Raw genomic sequence first — 14,550 nt, forward strand, 5'->3', positions numbered from 1 at the left:
TAAGAAGTGATCGTTTGATTAAGAAATTATGTTTCTTATTAAGGGTAAGATCAGAGCCACTGATCATTTATAAAATTTGCGGTCAACGAAAATGTTTATTAGTGGTCAGGTGTGAAAAGGTCCGAGATTTAGTCAAACGAATATTGTCAGCTGCTTATTTTCAACAGATCGACTTTGTGTTCCTTCATCATTCATCAGAGGTTTTTTTAAGATTTAAAGTAGATGTCGGCGAAAAAAGACAATACTGGAAATGAAATAACTCTTCTCTTAAATTTATCACCACTTTCTTGTTAACTTTGGCAAGATTAATTATTATTTATTAATTTTATTTCAGTGGTATGTATGACATTTTGTATTGACTGTAGTGTTTGTGGTCAGTTCTGCAGCACAGAGTTACTGACAGAAAAAAAGTAGCAACATAAATATCCCTTTTTTACCACAGGAAAATGTTTCGCTCCTAAACTCACGTGGCCACGCACAATCTTTCTTAACAGCCAATCAAAACCTACGATCAAACGCCCCATGAATAAAGTTATTTATTTCCCACATTTTGGGATTCCAGAAATTCCTGAAGAACATGTCTCGTGGCCGCAGGGATCTGGCAGATTGAGGACTGGCGCCAGTGAACCTCGGCTTTTACTGGCCCCTGAATGCAACGTCAACAGATGTCAAAAGATATCACGTGATGCGGTCTTCGGGTCCAGCCAAGCAAACGTCTGTCACTCCAAGTGTGAGGCCACAGCGGCCGATGTTGCTGGCGGTTCTTTGAAAACGAGGCTGCTTGGCGCATGCGCAGGCCCTGCGTCATTTCCTTCCGGATGCCGATGGGACGCGTCCGCGGGCCCGTTGCTGCAGAATGCAGGCCGCATATTATTTTTTATTTTGCCTGCCACGCGCTGAATCAAAATATTTACTGCCATCGGATATAGGGTAGGCTTGGCAGCTGAAGATAATAAGGAGGTAATCACGGCCAATTATGCAGCTTTTTCGCCAAGCTTACCCCCGTCTTATGATCTAGGCACATAATAAGACCACGTGACGGATTGCTTGTCCACACTGCACATTGGGTAACGCAGTGTCACGTGCTGGCCTGTGATTGGTCAGTTTTTTTTAACAGAGGGCACGGACAAGAGCTTTTGTTGATGCTAGGGAAGGAAAGGATCTGGAGCAGCATTTCGCTTCAACATGTGAACAGCTAGATAGTTCATTTTGATTGGTCCAATCTTTGGTATATATTTCCACATTAGAGACATTGTCTGAAATGAGATTGCAGAAAACAAAACCTTTGAAGACAAAATTGACCATTTATCACAATCCTTTGTCATCTCTTTGTAATAAGAATCAAAAACCAGGTTCAAAGTTATTTTCCTCTTTATGCACTCAGTCTCACTGACATACGCGCGTACACACATACAAAACTATATATACACAGATAGACATATTTTAAGAGAAACAAATTATGTTTCGTTATTTTTTATTCAATCCTTTGCTAATCGTTTGCCTTTCTGGAAATGTTCTTTTCCTCCAGTTCTCGAGACGGACCTGACAAGAAGGAAAGCATGAATAAAGCATGGTGCAGTGCAGATACGCAGTGCCGATAACTGAGTATCAGACGACTTAAGTGCCCCTGCTTGCTATTGTCAAACGAGATGTTTCATCGGCTCTCCCAATCTCCATCGTTGCAAGCATGGCGCAGTTGTCAACGTGGCTAAACGCCCGGTCGCAACCTCTCCTGGGTCATTGCCATGGAGGTTTGGGCAAGGGGCTTAATTCGCTCGTCGGGACGTTTGTAATGATGGGATTTGTGGACTGGAAACGATCGAAGCAGGGAGGGAGGTAATCGAGTAATCGAGATTTGGACGAAAGCTTTGCTAGTCTGGATGATTGGGTGGATTGATAAATGGCGGAAAGTTACCAAGTTTATGGTGGAAACACTTAGAGGTGTGCGCATTTCTGCTGCGAATTTTCTTAGGTGAAAAAGAATGTAGAAGACAGAATCCAAAATGCTACTTGGATCTTAGTAACAATTTTTGTTTAATATGTCATTGTTCTCGGTTCTCGAAAGTAATTTTTTTAAAAACTACAATTTTTTAATCATTGTTGTCATCTCATCAAACGGTTTCGAAAAAAGGAACTATATTCAAGAAGCCTAGATAACAGATTTCAATTTTACAATTCACCCTTAATATAACTTCTTCCTAAAAAAGTGATCTTTATATATTCATGGTAAACAATATTAAAGTAAATAACCGGGCAAAATTAAAGCATGAACTCAGGACCCTCATACTCAAGTTGTACAAGTTACTAGAAGGTTCATAATAATAAATAATTTATTTTGCGAGTAAGGATCATGATCTCCGCCTCTTACACAAAACCAGACATGGACAGCTTAGAACGGATGGAAGGATAAACAACAGTACTGATGACTAATAAAAGACAAATAGATCAATAGAACACGGAAAGAGGAATCGGGTAACAAACTAAGGATTGAGAGGTTCGTGGATCTGAAGGAAGACGGGGCTGTCTTTCTTTGCGTCGTTGCCCCATTGATCCCCGCGGCCACTTCCGTATCTTTGCCTCCCTTCAAGGTCTTAAACCCCCCAACAGATGAGTCTGTTCTGACTGTCTAAATATGCGACTGTTGTTTCTTGTACTTCTTGAGAGAAAAGTTCATAACTTACAGTGTCACTTAACATGTAACCATTTTTTCGATGTCTGATTCAAGAATTTTCGCTTCAGTTAGGGAGAGATTACTAAAACTGAGGTTTTAAATATACTTATACAGATACTTATCTGGGATATTTTATTTTAAAGCTAGTATCCGAATATTTGAAGTGAGATAAATAATGATGTGCTGTAGTACTGGCGTAACTATTTTTGTCACTATTATTATTTTTGTTGTTACTGTTTTGGTTTTCTTCTTATTGTTTTTGTTATTGATTTTGGTCTCATCTGTATCCTCCATTACTAAAGCATTTCCGCTGCGGAGACAGACCGGACGAAATTGTGTTCAAGGAGTAGAGAGACGGGAGAGAGCGCGTTGGGGCTGAAGACATCAAGTTGTTTGGGGGAGAGGGGGTAGGAGGAAGAAAGTTGGCCGCCACGTGATTTGCGATTGGATAAAGCCCTCGCCATCCTCGGCCGGAGATTTACGCTCTTCCTGACGAAGGGATGTTTGACGTCATATCCGACTATAATGTCTTCGACAGCGAAGCAAAGATGGCTCCGGCCAAAAGCCGTCCGCGGATCCTTGAGAAAGAGTGAAAACAGATCGGCAATAATTTGCCATGAAGTTCGTGTCTCATGTGGATGGTGGCCTGGTCCAGGGCAGACAACATAGATAGTGTTCATGGTAGATCAGCCATTGTCCTGTCTGGTACCAAGGTGGGTTGGGAGTGGGGGCTGGGTGGTATAGTAGAAGTTGTTGTCGAATCCGGACAATCAAGTTTCGTCATCGAGCTCGGGTAGGCAACAGCTTATAGAGGGTCACTCCAGCCTAGGGACAGCGGCGTGGGTTGCAAGAGAGGACACCCCAAGCGCCATCTATACCATGTGCTGGCTGTTATTGAGCGAGATACGGGTGGATATTGGTATGGAAGTAATTGTAGCGTATTTACCACTTTCTACAACCAAACCAAAGGCTTAGATGTCATTACAAAGTAACTGGAGACCAGACGCGCAAAGTTTCGTAAAATAATCGTTCAGGAAGGAAGCCATGCAAAACCACATTATTAAAAGGAATCACGTGGCCTCAGATTACTGACTGCGCGTTGTCCTGAGTATTAAGCATAAGCAGACTTAAAGGACGAGTAAGGTGCATTATCTGAAATATTTGTAATTAGGGTTTGACGCTTTGAGTAAGCTACTATTTCCCCAAATAAATTACATTTCCTCTTCCGTTCTTGACATACAAGCTAACAAACATATCCATGAAAAGTGAAGTCAAACTCGATGCCTAATTAATATTCCATTTGCTGAATCCTCAACAGTGTAAACACATGCACGTACAATGCTGACGTCGGTGTTGTTCATCTCGTACCATTCGCGGTGATGAACAGAAGGGATTTCCCTGAGTATTCATTCTGGAGAAATAAAGGACACAGTATCTTACACTAAGCTTTCCCTAGTCATTATAAAAACATTTTACACCACACTAGACCTTTAAAAACTCACTTGCAAATGTAGGGGAGACCACGTGCGCCAAAAACGTTTGGTACAAGTGTTCTCGCAAACGATCCTGTAGCGTCCTAACGAGTCGTTGTGAAGGAAGACGAGCGGAAAAGCTTATTGACGAATGAGAAGAAGCTGGCAGAAGGCCTGAGGCTATGAGGAGGGAATCCGGCTCAAGAATTCAGCCATCATCGCCTCTATGCGCAGCCACACCTAACGGTCCTCGGAATGAGTAAAATTCAGTATTTTCAGTTCCAGCAATCCTCCGGTCGTAATGACTTGATAGTATGGTTAGGTTCCTCCCGATCTCGTTCTTTTTAATCCTCTAAACTGAGACAGAAACATTCTTGGGATGAATGAAGTCTTTCACGCTGTATCATTAAAGGGAGATCGATTTCTGGTTAATTAAAACTAGCGAGCTGAAATCATAGGGAGAATGATGCACAGAGGAAAAAATAGACAGATTAAGGAGCGCGTGAAAAAGAGTGACCTCTCAAGGATGGGACACTGGATGTTTTTAATCATTACATCAGTCAAGCGACAAAGAGCCTCCTTCCTCATCACCAGCATTTCTTGTGAGGAGAAAAAAGTCTCTGTCCTTTAAATGAACGTTTCTTCTGTGAAAATTTCACTTTTAATTGAGCTTTTGAGGTAAACTCTGTAGTTTCGCTTGTTTGAAACTACTAGAACGGTTAGTTCATAAATATTTATTTTGTCATTCCGGCATCGTGGTAGTCATTCTAAAGATAGTTTTACAAGAACAACCAATAACATATGTGGTGTCAAAAGGAAAATTCACTTGAAACTGAGTCCTCAAACTTAGCACTTAGTTTGTGTGAATAACCCTTTTAGCCATCAAGTTGTTGAGGTCCAGGCACTTGGTTTCCATTTTATTAGCTCCCCGACATTGCAATCCCACCATCCAGCGAGGAAAAGTCTACTAGACTAGGCTTCTCCAACTCATCCACGTACCTTCCCAGCACCAATAATTTCGGTAATCATGCTTCTAGAAAAATTACTTAGTGTCCAAGACTTGGCATCACCGCCAGCATCCCACGCCTCCGGCGAGGTCGTAGTTATATAGATTCGTCCAACAACCCATCCTCTAGTGTTTGATACAGAGGTCACGTTCGACGAGAACTTCCCGAGACGAGGGAGTTGCAGAGGGGTCGCAGACCACCTAGCCTGACGTCACGTATTGGTGTCACGTGACTGGAGGTGGTGATGCACGTCTTTTGTTTGCGCTGGCGAGCACGCAACGCGTACGCGAACGAGATGGCTGATTGCCCTACACAGCACGCTCCACCGCGCAGAGGTGTTTAATACCCCGAACTAAGAGTGATTAAGTGTCGCCTCCGGACCCCCTGGACAACCACTTGTCCATTCGCAGGTTAATGGAATTTTTATCAAAGAGTTATGAGTTCCTTTTCTGACGCCTGCCCCTATCTCCTCTGCGCAGCTTCCACTTTATGAATTTCCGGTCACGTGAGCCGTGGTCGGACCCAAAGTTGAGAAGAGAGGAAGATGATAGAGGGAGATGTGTGGGGACTAAACTGACATATTGGGTTAAAAGTCTCCAGCAAGTTAAGACCCTCGAATGACGCTCATCAACAGTTATCGAGTGATGCTATCCGTTTCTTCCCTGCTCCTCCCCACCCACGACTTCCCCCCAACTTTGTTTCCGCACAAAAGCAGAAATCAAACGGCCTTGATGTTCTTCCTCCCGACGATGTTCAAAGGCTATATGTTTTGGATGCTAACGGATGCAGATTTCATGGCCGTTCATTAACTTACTACAGCCGGCAGACTGGTATATCCGCCTTATAAGGAACAGCCCTCGTCTGTCTCGTTCCGGCGTGATCTGTGGACACACGTGCGGGGTTGGCCCCTGTTCATGCAGGCGGCACCACAAACTGAAGGCAAACCTGGGTTTGGTCACGTGCCGTGTCCCAGAGTCCTGCCATCTGTAAGCCAAGACCTTAAGTCTGGCGCCAGTTAGACATTTCCTAGAGGTAAAACAAGATGAGTTTTTTTGGTGGGGGAAATGAGTAACCTTTAAATAGGAATCATCTTACACATGCAGGGGCAGCAACGGGTGCAGTGGTGCACGCAAGGACACGCAGCGGGCAAAACACACACACACACACGCACACATACACTCACACACTACACACACACGAACTCACACACACACACACTCACACACACACAGAGTAGACCCTAAACTTTTGCAGCCGAGCCTTCTCCGGCGCGTGGGATCTCACCACCCACAAGTCGCGAGTTCAGAGAGGGTTCTAAGGCCTCGGCACGTGACCACGCGCGGTGCACGCTGGGAACGTGCTCGGAATACTTGGGCAATGAGGAGTCATTGATCTTAAGTGGATCAACTTCTTGCAGATCGTCTCGTGTTTCTGCCAATCCTCGTGCTCAGATTAATTTCGTGCAGCCTCTTTTTGTGGGCCTCAGACACTCAGTACTTGTAACTTTCTTACTTTCTTTTTTTTTCCTTTCTTTCTTTTACTTTTTTGTATTTATTATTTTCTCTTATTTTGTTTATTATTTTTAAATTTTAATGTAATTTTTTTTCTTTTTTTTTGCTCAGTTGTTTTTATTTTTTAAAGTTTTTTATTATTTTTTGTACATTTTTTATTTTATTTGTTGTTGTCTCTTTATTTATCTTTCTCTTTCTTGCTTATATTACTACTGCTCCTTTCTTACTTTTTTATCTCTATAATTTTCTTGCTTTCTTTTATATACTCGTAAGAGTAGAAGGAGAAGGAAATTTGGCCTGATTCTAAGAATTTTTTTATTTATGTCAACTTTAAATTACTTAGAGCACTGACTCTACTAACTTTGTTTCCAGCAAAAGATTTTTCTCTCATTCATTTTCATTTCTTTTCGCTTCATTTCTTTGTGTGTGTGTTTACGTTATTGTCTTTTCGTTGCTGTTTCTTGCGTTTGTTTGCAGTTAATGGTATTTTTTATCTTTTTCTTTGTTTTCACTTCTTTTGTACTTTTTGGCTTTTAGTTTGTGTGTTGAGAGAGTGCATACACACTTGCATTCATACATACATTACATGAGACAAGTGCGAAGAGAAGGGAGGATCAGCAAGTGATGAGTTCGGATCTGGTGGCAGACGGGGTTAAATGTTTTTCAATATTAGAGTGTGTCATATCGGTCTCATGCATTTTCCTCCCACTTCTTTTAACACTCCGTATGAAATGATGTATTGCAAGACATACCTTTAGTGGATACCCAGATGGCCATCATCTGTCAGAGTCTGACAAAGCGAAATTCCTGAAGGACGAGATAGAGCAGCGTCTGTGTCGAGCCTCCTTCGCCCGTCACTCTGTCTTTGAAAAGAAAAAAAATTAAACGTCTATAAAATCAGCCAGTTGTACCCGCCAATTAGAAAACTGGATTTGCCAAGCAAAAGAAAGAAAAGCACGGTTTTAATGTGAGTGTGCCCACCCAGGAAATTATTTCATGACAAGAGAAGCGCCTGCTCAGCGTTCTAGATTATTCTAAGTGAATAACCTGGGTTTTCTCAAGCTCTCTACACTATGCCAAAAGTTATTTCGACTTGAGACTTATTCTTCTACTTACTTTTATTTTGCTTCCTTCTTCTCTTTCTCCGTTATTCCTTTTTCTTTTTGTTCTCCGAATCATCCTTTTTTTCTTTTCGTCTTATTCATCATTATTTTCCTCCTTTACTCTCATTTTCTCCGTTCTTTTTCTCTTTTTCCTACATTTTTTTTTTATGTATTTTTACTTTCTTACTCTTTTTTTTTGTCTCGTTTTTGCTCCTACTACCCATATTTATACATCTCCTAGCTATTTCTTTTTCTGATTTCATCCTCTTATTTGCTGTCTTTCTTCCTATTTTTGCCTTTTTCAAATTTTTTTATCTCCATATTTTCCTTCTCTTTCACCTCCTTCTCCCGATCCTTCTACTTTTTTCCTTTCCTTTCTTCTCCCTACCTTTCTTCTCCTTGTCTTTCTTCTCTTCATCTTTTCTTCTCGTTCTACCTCTTTTTCCTTATTTTCTCATTCCACTCTTTCTTCTCTTCCTTCATCTTTTATTCCTCTGTTCCCCTAGGTGTGATCTCCATGACAACACGGTTTAATGTGGGTGCGGGTGGCCTGCCGTAATCACAGTTATTTCGTCTTGCATGCGTTAGTCTCCTCGTCCGGCTTGCTGTTTATTGCGCTTTCTGATGCAAATAATAATTGATAATGACTCACACTTTGGGGAAAAAGAATCTTGCGTAAACATTCTCTGTTCCTGCAATGAATAAGAAAAGAGCAAGAGGAGGACTGGGACTCTCGTCCATGTTGTCGCAGCGCCAGTAACAACACTCGGACAAAATGCACTTTTGGAAGTCGACTGCACGAGGATTTGTTATCATCACACTTCACATTTAAGAGTGTGCTTACTGGGCTATCAAGGTGAAGTTACATGAAGCCACCAGCGGCCAGTAATCTCCATAGCACGAGCTACACATAATGATCAAGCTGATGCGTTTAATGAGAGAGGTGTTTGTAATTAAGTTGATCTAAAGAAATTATTGCTGGTGCATTTTAAAGTGTGAGAAGTGGGATGAATACAGAGAAAGGGGTTCTCTTACTCTCTGTCTCTCTCTTCTCTCTCTCAAACACACACACACACGAAATCACATGAACACGCACAACATACATTAAAGAGTGCCCACGCATAAAGACTCTTTCTTTTCTCTTTTCTTTCATTCACTGTCGGTCTTGCAGCACTCTTTCTGTCTCTCTGTCTTTTCTCTTGGGCTCAGGCACCCCATTCACAACTGAAAGCACACACCGACACCCTGGCAAGTCTGACCACGCACGTCTTGTCTGCTGCTTTGCTTCCAGTCCACGGAAATTGCCCAGCTTCCCGCAAACCGATCGCCGGACAAGCCCGACTGCCACATCAAAGTTGTCCGAGTGTTTTCTTCCTGTCCCACCCACCACCACCATCACCACCACCACAACCACCACATCAAGCTCGTTCACTTGACCCTTTCGTGAGGATGCTGGGAATTCGAACCCCTTCCATTCCACCCAGCCACCCCCTTGCCCGTTTGTTCTCCACCTCCCAGACCATCCCGCAAGACGTTGGTGTTTCCAGATTTCGCGATGTACGACCGTTGTGTACGAGAAACACAAAAAGGACACCACACTGTTCCTGATCTTGGTGGTAAACAGCCTCGCAAGGATCGGAATCGAGGGCGTCTGCCGTGGTCTTAGACCTTCTTCTCTATCTGCTCGCACTTTTCTAAAGTTCCCGAAAAAACTTGCTCCCAGATAGACACAGTTAAGTGCCACCGATTCCTCCCTACCAGACGGACTTTGTCCGAGCGTCAGCTAACCACACTGGAGTCAAGTTTCCTTCGGATTCTCTATTTTGGAGTCTCGTAAAGAGGCTTCCAAACTTTTGGATAAAAGAGCAATCAGCTAGTAGCAACGGAACCGTTAGGACAAGGACATAACTTCAAAATAAAACTTCAGAAAATACAGTGGTTGGCCATAGTAATCATCTCTGACAAAAAATTGTTGGACATTCACACCCTCCTCACAAAACTGGCCTTCCATGATGGTGTAAGAAAAAAAAATTCTCAAACAGTAAAAAAATTGCAAAGCTTGTTGTTTTCTTTTTTAAAGAAACGAAGGTCATACTGAAAAAAGTTGAGCAAGGCTCAGTCAACTATCTCGTGTTTATCTTATTTTTTAACCCAAGACAAACCTTACAAGAACAGCTGTCTTTATTAGACCTAAGCCACTTTTGTCCGCCTCCTCTGAGAGACATTTACAGTAATTTTATGCGAGATACAATGTAGACTCAAGAAAGGTAGATGCTTGGCGTGGAAGGAATCAATTGTTCCGTAGGTGGACCCCGAGTCTTTTCAACCCCAAGAAATTCTGGAACAGTGAAAGGAAAGGCGTCAACAAAAAAAATGGCAGCATCATTCCTGTGTGTGTCGCATTTCCGATCAAAACTGGATTAGACAGCACTTCCTGTTTGAAAATAGCCTCCCGAAGGCAAAGGATTGTGGGTAGACGGAGCAGCGCAGGGGAAAGAATCGTGTTCGCTACGCAGGCGCAGATCAGAGGCCAGCTGAAAGGGGCATTACTCTCCGGATGCCAGGAGAATTTTCCCCACTAGCGCTCTCAATGCCTGTTGCGTTTTCCTCCAAGGTTCTGATATCCGTGTGGCATTTTGTCGCCAGGGTCAGCTAGATGAACTATTCGCAGTGAATTTCCTTCCCTTGCACCATCTTGCGAACTCTGGATTGGTGTCTTGAGTCGAATGGCTGAAAGCCTAGGTATGGGGTAAAGAAAGAATACAGGCAAGTTAAGCTTCCCCCGACTAACCTTCGTCTGCGAAAAGAACTTGGTGTCCCAGTTCTCGATTCAAAACAAGTATTTATTCACAATCATTGGTAGCATTTCATCCTAGCCGCCGGTCTCCAACCAGCAACCGCCATTCTTCTTCTGTGATTGCAGGCATCACACTGATCCGCCAGCGAATAAAAACAGCTCTGAAATGATAACTGAATAGAAACAGCTTTCTGTGATTTTGGTGTCTACACAGCGAAACAAACAAACCTATGCAATTTTTTTTTATCAAAAAGCAAAGGATTTCTTGAAAGGTGTTTGTCCTATTGTGAAAATGCATATCGAAAATAGACGGTAGGCATGAAGAAGTAAGTTTAATGGAGCAGAAGTTGAGGTTAATGACAGAGAAAGTAATATCAAAGCTTTCATGTCACCAGGAAAGCCTTGCCTCTTAGTAAGAAGTTTTTCGGAAGATTCACAGAAGCGATGAAACAAAAACAAAAAAACAAAACAAAAAAATAAAAAAAAAACATTCATAAACATGAGCACAGAAGCGAACGATGTTCCACACGCGCACAGACAGATATTTTAACAAGCCAGCAGACAAATAATCAAACAAAAGGCTCGGAGATAAAATAAACATTGCATGCCTGCCACTTGTCATGATTAGCAAAGGACAAATGAGCGATTACGAAATCCAGATGATTGCGAGGGCGCACTTCCGCCATCTTGCAGCTGTGATTGCAATGTTACTTTGAGGTTATGAGTTGCTGTGTGTTCACAGATGACGAAAATATAGCCTCACCTGTGTTTTGCACACTCTTGACCACAATGCCCTGTTTCCAAAAGACACTGGAGCCTCCATCTTCATAGAACCTCATTACAGTCATGAACAAGATGTCATTACAATGTCATCGAGACATCCTCCGGATCGCTTATTGCATTGACAATCACACTGACAATCGCAAATGACAGGCTGTTTGCCATCTTTAGCGGGTAGGTGTGTGTCAATAATTTTTTTATTAAGGCTGTATTATTACATCAGCTTCCAGAACGTTCTTATGTCCTCACCCATCCACTAACGCCCCTAATTTCAGATTTTTGCGTCATTACCACAAAGCCTACGTGTGCCTCCTCGTCACATCGCCCAGAAAGTAACGGTCGATGAAATGACGTCATTCGTCGTTCTGCTTGGAATTATGGTGAGTGCATCCTGTCAGCCTTGCAACTTGAAAACAATAGTGATGTTACCCATACACCCTTCTCCTCTGTTCTTTGCAGCTTCTTTCTTTTGTCACATATTGACAAGCAGCTCCGTGTCTCTCCCCCGCCCCTTTTTTTCTGTGCCTCCCCAGCTTTTTCTAAATGATCTTCCCCCCAAAAAAAAAACACACACACATACACCAAAAAACCTTCTGCTCCAAATTGATACCTTGTCCTATCTTTGGCGGATATGTCTGCCAACAAACAATGCAACTGCTCATCTTCGACTATGTCACAAACCTGAAAATTGAGGTGTTAACGGCAAAAACGGACAGCAGTGGACATGTGAACACCTTAAATAGGAATCTCTGCTAATCTACCACTCTCCATCCTCATCTTTGTCCAACTCTTCAAACTAACACGGATACACGAACATATATTTAGTACGCGCTTACACACACACAACACGCACACATGCTCACAAAACGTCCTTACAACTTTTTACTTCAAAGCTATGATCCAGGTCTTGTATGGCGAACAGATAAACAGAAGCTCAAAGAGAGAAGAAAATAAACGGTAATTATTTTATCAACAAGAATTAGTTTATGCTCTGAGGTTCGTGTTAGTGTCCTCGCCATCATGCACTGTGTCGATCCCCATCCCCCGCACCCATCCCATCAACATGTGTGCACGTGCGTCGTTCTGCGTGCTTGCCTTCGTTTGTTCGACTCTTGATGGCTTCCTTCCCTTCTATACATGATTATTCTTTTGACAGCCGGTCAGCCTTCACTGCGTGTGATACCTATCTCCTGTCCATGGAGTCGATGGCCAGATGCTCCGCGCCCGTCCTGTTTGCCGTGTAAACGGTCCTTGGAAGTTATTGGCGGGCGAGGATGGGGAGGAAGGCGGTCTGTCTCGTATCACTGCATCTCCTGTTACAACACTATACGGGACCAGTCTGCCATCTTCCCGTCCTCGAAACACTATGTAAATGAGGCAGTAGAATCTGGGCGGATAGGGGAACAGCGACTCAGGAAAGATAGTAACAAATATATGATCAATGTGCCTAGACCCTCGCCCACAGACGGAACAAGATGTCAAGGCAATCACTAGTGTGGTATGTCTGCTAACAGTTGTGAGATACTGTGATAGTTTAAAAATAGTAGTTAGACAGTTGGCTTCCAAATAGTAAGTAAAGCCATGAAAACCACTACATGAAACGTATTTCTGACAGGCAGGGTCGTTGACTATACTTTGAATAGTAAACGAGCAAAATCATTAGCCCTTATACAAAATTACACACGAAATTGCATACAAAGCAATTGTGTGCATCCATAATTCAACATTTGTCTGTTTGTGTGTTTGCGCGTGCAGCTGAACGCGTGTAAATAAAAACCTATGACCTACAATCATATCTGCCCCCCTTTCGTAAACAGCAGTAAACATGTAAAAAAAAAATAAACATCTGAGTAGTAACCGACTTAAAATTAACTACCTGTTCAGTTCATGATACCTCTACAAATCTGTACCACAAACAGGTAAAACATGACCTCATTAAGTATAACTGTCCGTATATCAAGACACGTGATGCTTCTACAAACCGTGGATGATTATCTAAGCAGAGACCAACACCAACAGATGCAGACACCAACATAATTCGCTTTATTATCAAAAGTGTTCCCTCCGATAACAAACACTTTGTAATTAACTATTTCTGGAGGTATATCTTCAGACTGAATAATTTCCAAGAGCATCGAGATTTTTTTTCAGGGGGCATAAATCGTAAGCAGCGTGCTGTAGGGAAGAAGACAACTCTTCATGACGGACTGGCCATGAAGAGAGGCTCGAGCAGCCTCTGCCAGCATGCAATCTCTCCAGACTAGAGGAATACAATAGTTTTTGTGGCTGCAGTTGATGTGCAGCGCATGAGATAGCGCAGAATATGAGAAAATCACGACGATTTGGAGGTAACTGCCGCCATTTTCAAGTGTTTAATGACGTTAACGGTTCCATGACAGTGCACCAGACTCGTGCATGATTAATAGCGACACGTAGAGAGCGAATGTAGATTCTCTCTTTTATTGTTTTTTTTATCTCACACACGCGCGCACACACACATATACAAGGTACAGCAGTTTAATAACTTCCTTCATGAAGACTTTATTAATAAAAACTATTTTGCATCGACCACACGTGTTTTGGGAGCTCATAGGGAGGGTAACAGTTCACAGTTTCGGACAAAGAAGGGAAGCGATCAGCTAGAGTCAAAGACCAAGCTTCCATTGTCACGTGACTTATAGACTGTCGAGGACTGTTTTACGGTACTGTTGGGTTTGTTGAGGTCATACAGGCGGTCATCAAGGGTCAGACAAAACTGATTTCTAAACCAGTTCTGAACTTTTGACCTCAACAGCATCCAAAAGTACACTGTTGCTGCTGAACTAAAATGCATTTCGCTGATCAGAACTCGGCCATCGCTCGACCGTGGAGTACAGCATCTGGAGATAATATCCTCCTCCTCCCCACCTAATCTAGTGTCCCTGTTACATAATTTTGTAAAGAAAGAATGAAATCTTTGACCAAACACATTTTCCGGTTTTGAAAAGCTATAGTGCAGATCTTCTCTAAGGAAGCGATCCTAGGTTTAGTTTGGAACGATCCACTCTGACTACACCACTACCAAACATCGAGACAGTCGTGTCCAGCAGAAATGAATTGTTTTGACGCAGTAATTACAGTTATTACCGTTTTACATAAGATGTCAGGAAAATGTGCAGTACAATAATTAATAATTTATTATTTAAAAAAGTGGCAGTGATTAGTCTTAG

The sequence above is a fragment of the Pomacea canaliculata genome, linkage group LG3, assembly GCF_003073045.1.
Source record: "Pomacea canaliculata isolate SZHN2017 linkage group LG3, ASM307304v1, whole genome shotgun sequence".
Taxonomy (NCBI): domain Eukaryota; kingdom Metazoa; phylum Mollusca; class Gastropoda; order Architaenioglossa; family Ampullariidae; genus Pomacea; species Pomacea canaliculata.